The sequence below is a fragment of the Dipteris shenzhenensis genome, chromosome 8 (genome assembly GCF_047967505.1).
Source record: "Dipteris shenzhenensis isolate YYH24624 ecotype China chromosome 8, Dip_SZ_1.0, whole genome shotgun sequence".
NCBI classification, from domain to species: Eukaryota; Viridiplantae; Streptophyta; class Polypodiopsida; order Gleicheniales; family Dipteridaceae; genus Dipteris; species Dipteris shenzhenensis.
In genome coordinates, this window is record NC_141603.1 from 46,786,805 (window position 1) to 46,794,042 (window position 7,238).

General features: G+C 41.9%; 1 pseudogene; it reads right to left on the reverse strand.

Annotated features, from left to right (window-relative positions):
- Positions 1-4,267: 4,267 nt before the first annotated feature.
- Positions 4,268-6,017, reverse strand: LOC147899594 (large ribosomal subunit protein bL12c pseudogene; annotated as a pseudogene).
- Between the last annotated feature and the right edge of the window lie 1,221 nt (positions 6,018-7,238).

The window sequence follows — 7,238 nt, forward strand, 5'->3', positions numbered from 1 at the left end:
CATGGTGGATTACATTCATGCCAAGCATGAGAAACAAAACACCCAAAGGGGAAACAACTACTCATCAAAAAGAGCTTGAAAATCACCAAGATTGAGGCTGAAAGGGCCACCTCAACCTTGCGGTGGACTCTAAAAAGAAAGGGGAACCCCTCCAAGCCCTAACGACAATGGTCTTCTTTTTGGTGATGACATTTTAATACATTATGGCAGAAAAGGAAATGCTAGCAGGTATTGGATATGTATTTCTCATCCACTTAGTGGATGTGAGACATGTAGGAACTATATATAGCCCATAGATGTTCTTCTATGGGATATCGATAGTTAAAAAATTGTGAGAAAAAAGGTACAACCAAGGCATACCATGACACAAGGTTGGTCAATGCAAGAGTGTGTCATATTATTTCTTATGCGATTGAATCTACCATGCTTTGACTTCGGAACTACAAGGATGATCTAAGAGTGTTAGGGAGATTGCATAAGGACAGCAAAGAGAAAGAAGATGAGTGACCCATGGAGCTAAAAGCCAACAAGATTTGCCTTTATAATTATAGAGGAATAGATAAGTATATTGCATGTTAGTTTCACTTTTCCAATTTGGAGGACAACAAAGAGATGATCTAAGAGTGTTAGGGAGATTTGCATAATGGCAACAAAGAGAAAGAAGATGAGTGACCCATGGAGCTAAAAGCCAACAAGATTTGCCTTTATAATTATGGAGGAATAGATAAGGATATTGCATGTTAGTTTCACTTTTCCAATTTGGAGGTCCCTTCCCTTGATTTCTTCAACTTTCTCCAACCTTGAAACTCCCCCCCCCCCCCCCAAAAGAAAAAAGAAACACCAATCACTCTTTCTTACCCTCTTCTCTTTGAAGGAGGAAGGAGCTTGCATCTTGGACCTTGGACCTTGGCAAAGAAAGAGCTTCAAAGTTGAAATCCCCTTCTCCCTTCAAAAGATATGTCACATCCTCATCTTATCTTTGCTTCTAAATGTTTTCTACATCAAAACTAAGCAACAAGGCAACCCGAGGACTTTTTCGAGAAGCAATAGAGGCCAAGCATATCCATAAAAGTCGTGCAATTTGTATGTATGATTTAAGCCCTAAGGAGTGAAAGTTATGATTTTTCTACAACGGCATGTTGTGAGACCATGGTGGGTGGCATGGTGTTATACACCACAAACACTAAAGAGAAAACATCAAGACTTCACATAATAGGTCAGACGAACGTGAATAAAGCAAGGCATGGTATTTTGTGCACACAAAAAAAAGCAAGCATGGACATAATTATCATAACTTGGTGAAAGGAATGAATTAAGAGTACTCGTTGGAGTGGAAGCAGATGAAGAAACATGTGTAGTGGTTGAATTCTAAGCAAATACAAAAACCATGTGTAGTGATTGGAGTGTATGAATTGTGAGAGACTTCTTGGTTCCACACTTGGATGAAGGGGTTTTCTATCTAGGAGACCATAACGCTCTATATGAGCATGTTAGATCACATCACAAGTGTGAATCAACTCTCATCATTTTACATGGCATCCCATACTGCTCATACATACATTCATGGCAGTGTCATTTTTTTCGACCATTCCAATTTCTTGTTTTTTAGAGAACTTAGTGATCATCCCAAGTATTCAATAGTGTGTCTTGGTAGACGTTCTTCAAGTCAATACAAACCACATGGGCACATTTCAGCTCATTTGGCTAGATGCACCTTGAAGTATGTCTACCCAAAAGTTCCTACGACATAGGGAACAAGTTGGTTGATCGTTAAAAACATGCATTTCCATCATTATAAAGTGGTTTAATTCAATGTCTCTTTGATTGCATTTCATGCCAACGGCTCATCAATGATCTCATGTCTTGCAACAAGATGACTATCAAGCCATTCAACCTGTAGGTGCAAGGGACCCACTCATCCAATACATTTTTGGTGTTGTGGAACAAATGTGAATGTGTCTACTTGAAAAGAACAGAGGTGCATTAGTGCATGTTTCTATGTTTTATTACAAAGAAAATCAATTCAAATGAAAACAACCTATCTCATTTGCCTCCCATGAAAATGGTCATCTTTTCTTTAGGGTCACTCCAAAGCAATGATATGGCATGCGTGCGTGCATGCGGGTGTGTGTGTTCCACACAAAAAAGTGTGTGTGTGTGCGCGTGCGTGCGTGCGTGCGTGTGTGTGTGTGTGTGTGAGAGAGAGAGAGAGAGAGAGAGAGAGGTTTTTTTTACTTCATGGAAACAATTGCAAGCCGCCAATAATGACTCATCCAAAGTTGGATCAGAGGATCAAACCCACAATGACAAGATCACAGCACAAACCAATAACTCTGCGAAAGAGCGTGAGACAGAGAGAGAGGGAGAGAGAGAGAGAGAGATGCCACAAGAGCTTATCCGGGCCTAAATAACAACTATTTACATTAACGACCAACCATTTGGTGTTCAGCATGAATGCATTTGAAACAAATCATTTTTTGGGAGATTATGGAACAATAATTTTACAGGTAGTCTAAATCATAGTCCACCTTCGAAGGCCAAGGCAAGCACCAATGAATATAAGGCAGGATCTTCCTCATCTTAACAAGGAAGAACATATACTTTTGTAAGACCAATTTAGATTTTGTTGTTTTTAACAAGGAAGAACCTTGGCTTTTAAAAGTAAACCAATAAATTGTAATCATGTTATTAAACTCTTAGAAAAGAAATGCTCTTCTTGATCCAAGGGATAGGAAGTACCAATACTCCTTTAGGTGCATCTTTCAAACGTATGTGTAAGGGTAGGAGATGGACAAAAAACTCCTACATAGCTCCAAGCCACACATTTGAATAAGGTGAGCTACTGTAAATGTAAAGGAAATCACGGACAAGACTATGAAAAGCATCTTCCCCCTACTCAAGAAAAACAGAATTTTTATAGCACCAATTGAGTGCAGAGTGCCACTAGCTTGGGCAGAGTTTGATTTCTATGCTAAAGCATAGTTTGCCACTAGCTTAAGCAGCTTGATTTCTAGCATAGTTGTATTGACCTCCTTCCTCTACATTGGCACCCCCATTCAAAGCACTCACATGCATATACCTAGATGAATCCAGGAACATTCCCAAACTCATCCTCTAAAAACACAACGTAGTGCAGATTCAATCTCACAATAGTCACTCATAAGATTGAAAACCATAAACTCCATCACGCATAGTAGGGACTAGCTACTATGACATCCCCACTGACGTCATCAGCACCCAACATTGGGCGTAGACCATAGTATAAAAATATGCTCTCACACATACAAATCCACACACCCACACATACTTGAGCATCCATTTATACAAAGTCTTTGTACTGAGTTTCTATTGGCACTCCGGAGGTGAAGGGCAAACTCAGCCATGACGAAGGCTAACACTAAAGGAGAAGGCTAATCAAAAAGTAATCCAAATCTCTTCAATCAAGTCTCTCCCAAACGAGTATGCACTCACATGCATACTTACATTCATGAGTGCATCAAGAAGTTGGGTAACTCGATCTTGTGTCATAGCCTTGCAACAAGAATAGCTTCAACACAAAGATGAAAACTTAGTAGAGCAATGCAAATGAGAAATTCACACAAACAATTTACAAATACAGTACATTCCAAAGAATCAAGGCTTGCACATATGATAAGTGCTGCACACACAGGTTTAGGAAAGTCCCTTGACAAGTGGCAGGCTGAAGAGCTATTCCTACCCAAATATCTTCATAGAAGTCCAAATCAAATGGCTAAATAGTCAAGGCCTTTCTGCTCTTAAAGGAACAGATCTGCTGTTAACATGCAGAGTACGGCAGTCTCAATGTTACAGCGTCAACTGTGCATTTGCTATTCGACATGGGCATAAACTTGCATCTGTTAATGTTACAGCCAGCAATCTAGCCTGCATGCCCCATATCTAGCAATATGATAGACAGATTGGAATCTGGCTGTTATTCGTATAACAACTAAGCAGTTAAAATATAACCTTGAGAAGTCGAAGGATGACAAAGAAATACTAAATTTAGCTGTGGTACTACGATATTACTATTGAATTTAGTGGCACAAAAGTTTTCACATTCAGTGATGATTAACATGTCACAAATAAAGATACACCTACACATAGCTACATCCGTAGTACTTCAGCATACAAAATACTATGAGAGCAGCAAAGAAGAACAAATCCGTACACAAAGGTAAGAAATTCCGGTGTGACCCCTCTGCAGCTAGCGTTGAGGTAGAAGCACACGCCAAGATTAACACAAAGATACCTAAAAAACTATTGTATTTCTTCCTCTAAAATGCATACTCTTGCCCTTCACAATGACCAGCTACCACAGGCTGGCACCTCACCCACGATATTTGCTCAAAAATCTATCACCATTATCATGTGTAGGGCAAATGTACAGCCCCAGCCATGACAATTCCTGATGTCAGCAGGAACTAAGAATATGAAGTTCACATTGCTTATGGCAAACAGGTGTAAAGCTGAAAAAAGCATGCACTCATTACAATGAGCAGAAAAATGCACCGAGACCTTAAACGACCAAAATGGTTAGACACAATGACAAAGCTTGGGCAGCCCCAGGCTTAATACCAGGGGCAGAGTGCCTCTCTAAACGATATCATTGAGATTATTCACTCTAACACAGCAGTACCTCCAACGGCTTTGAGCTTCTCGATCAGTTGTTCAGCCTCTTCTTTTCCCACACCCTTTTTCACTGTTGCTGGCAGCTTTTCTACAAGCTCCTTAGCTTCCTTCAGGCCTAGATTAGTAAAGGCTCGGACCTCCTTAATAACCTTAATCTTTGAGGCTGCCTCATATTTCTCTAGCTTGACATCAAATGAAGTCCTTTCAGGCTTCTTCTCTTCCTCTACTGCTGGACCAGCCCCACCTGCCTGCGACATTGCCATGCCTGGGCCCATGCTTCCTGCATAATATGGCATTGCTGAATCTGGAAGGCCTAACTTTCTCTTCAAAAGGTATGACAGATCCGAAGCTTCCAGCAAAGTGAGATTTGCAATTTCATCCACGATCCTAAGAATCTTCTCGGATGGAGCACTTCTAGACTCTGTGGGATCAAAATTAGCAGGATTGAAATCAGCAGGTTTGGTCGGATCAATGTCGTCTGGCCCATCTATGGAACTCTCTTTTAGCTTAGATGCTGCACCTTTTCGAGAAGACGTGGAGTGAACCCATCTTGACACCGAAGCCAATCCTTCTGACGTGAATACCTGGGACGGTGAGAAAATAGAGGACAAACCAGCCTCCGTATCGTTGCATGGCAATGCCGATGTTAGGGAGAACCTACTGATACGGCATAGTAGTAAACGAGAAGCAGCCGACCTGCGTAGAAAATGACTCATAGCCGGCTGCTCCTGACTGCTCTTTTCTTTTGCAAATCTGCCGGCTCCCAACACTCATGTGCACCCGACACACTTGGCGATTCTCACGACTAAGCTTCCTCAACTTCACAAACCGAGTGCAATCGAGATACTGATATCACAAAAAAGCTTAAAGGCCATTGTAGAGGCACCCCACCTGAGGACGGATGGCATCCATGGGCGCTCCATCACAAAGGAAGAGTGAGAAGACCCACACCAAACAAGCTCCACAATCTTCAGACCCACAACAAAGAAGGTCCACAATCTTCAGTCGAAGGACAAGGTTGGGCAAAAGCCTTAAGCTGAGAAGTGGGTTCCAAAACCCAAAACCCAGGAGACAGAGGAGAGGCCTGAACGAGAAGGAATCAGGACAAAAAAGGGGGAGAGGTGGGGGAGATGAGGGTCGGCGGGGAAGGGAAGAATAGGAAGGAAATGGGGGAGCTCAGGGAGAGGTACAAGGGAGCTTCATAGTCATTCTGGTGGGTTGATGGTGCTTTGGTGAGGAGAAGGAGATGTGGGTCGATGATTCTTGAGCAGGAACTTGGAGAGAATCAGAGCTGTGGGCAAATGATACTCTGCTCCCACCATCTTCTTCTTTGCAAAGTGTTTGTTGTTGTTTGGCTACTCAAACTGAAACACATTGCAACATTTCATAAACCCTAAACCGCCCTCCCCCCTATGGTTAAATTTAGCCTTTGCTAACCTATGTTCACATCATTCAACAACAAACATTTCATCACATCCATGCATCAAGGTCTCCCTATCTCAACCTTTTTTTTGGCCTGCCATACGTAGGTCTTATTAACTGAAGGCGATTCAACACTAAGCGAAAATAGCCAGTTTTTATTTTCGAAAATTCTCCCTTTTTTTTTAATCCACATGCTATTTTAGCTCCCCCCCCCCCTCTCTCTCTCTCTTTCTTTGTCTCCCTCATCCCTATCAATTCATCATCTCTGCCCTCTTTCACTATTTGGATCTCGGGCAAGCCTTAAATTCGAATGATTTGTTATCATTCACCTTGTTTTTTTGTTTCGCACTCCCTCCTTAGAGATATTAGAGGGATTTTCAGGCTGCTGAAATCTCAACAGCTCTCTTCCCACCCAGCTTTTGGAAAAAACGCATCCCCATGAAGGGTTGATTCTTTCCAATGTCTCATTTATGAGGCTCAACTCACCTTTTACAGGCTATCACACCCAACCTCATGCCAGTCAAATTGTTTGGGCCAATGAGGATTTTTTGGGCATTACAATGCTGAACCAGAATCCTAAGATTTCAAGGTGCTGGACTAGAGCTGCAATGCTAGCCCAACATGCTCTGGCAGTGCATGGGGTTGCCTGCTAGGCCCACTAGCATATGCGGGGAAGCCCTCTTAGCAATGCTTCCCTAGTGGAGGATTGAAACTCCTTTTGTGAATTTGATTAGCACCTCCTTTTGTGAATTTGATTAGCATTTCCTCCTTACAAAAATAGCCTTTTAATAGCCCAACGACCTTTAAAAATTTGTGTACTTTCTCTTTTACATCCAAAAGCGCTTGCTTTACTACTATTCTAGGAGGCACTGACCAAAAACACTTGTGTAGTCTTGATAAAACTCACACATAAGGAAAGGGGTGGGCCTAGCCTTAGAAACAACATTGGCTAGGTCTTCCCCTGGCACTCATATCGCCTGAGTCCCTAGGTTGGACCTTTTGTCAGGTACTTCCCTTGGCCGTAGTATTCGTATGTCCCCTCTGAAATCCCTTAAATAGTTGCATGTGAGCAACTTGGGGTGGAAGTAAAACTTTTATTTCCCTCGACTTGAACAAATCAACCACCGACCTAAGTTCATTGCTTCACCTTCCCTCATGTCTCAATT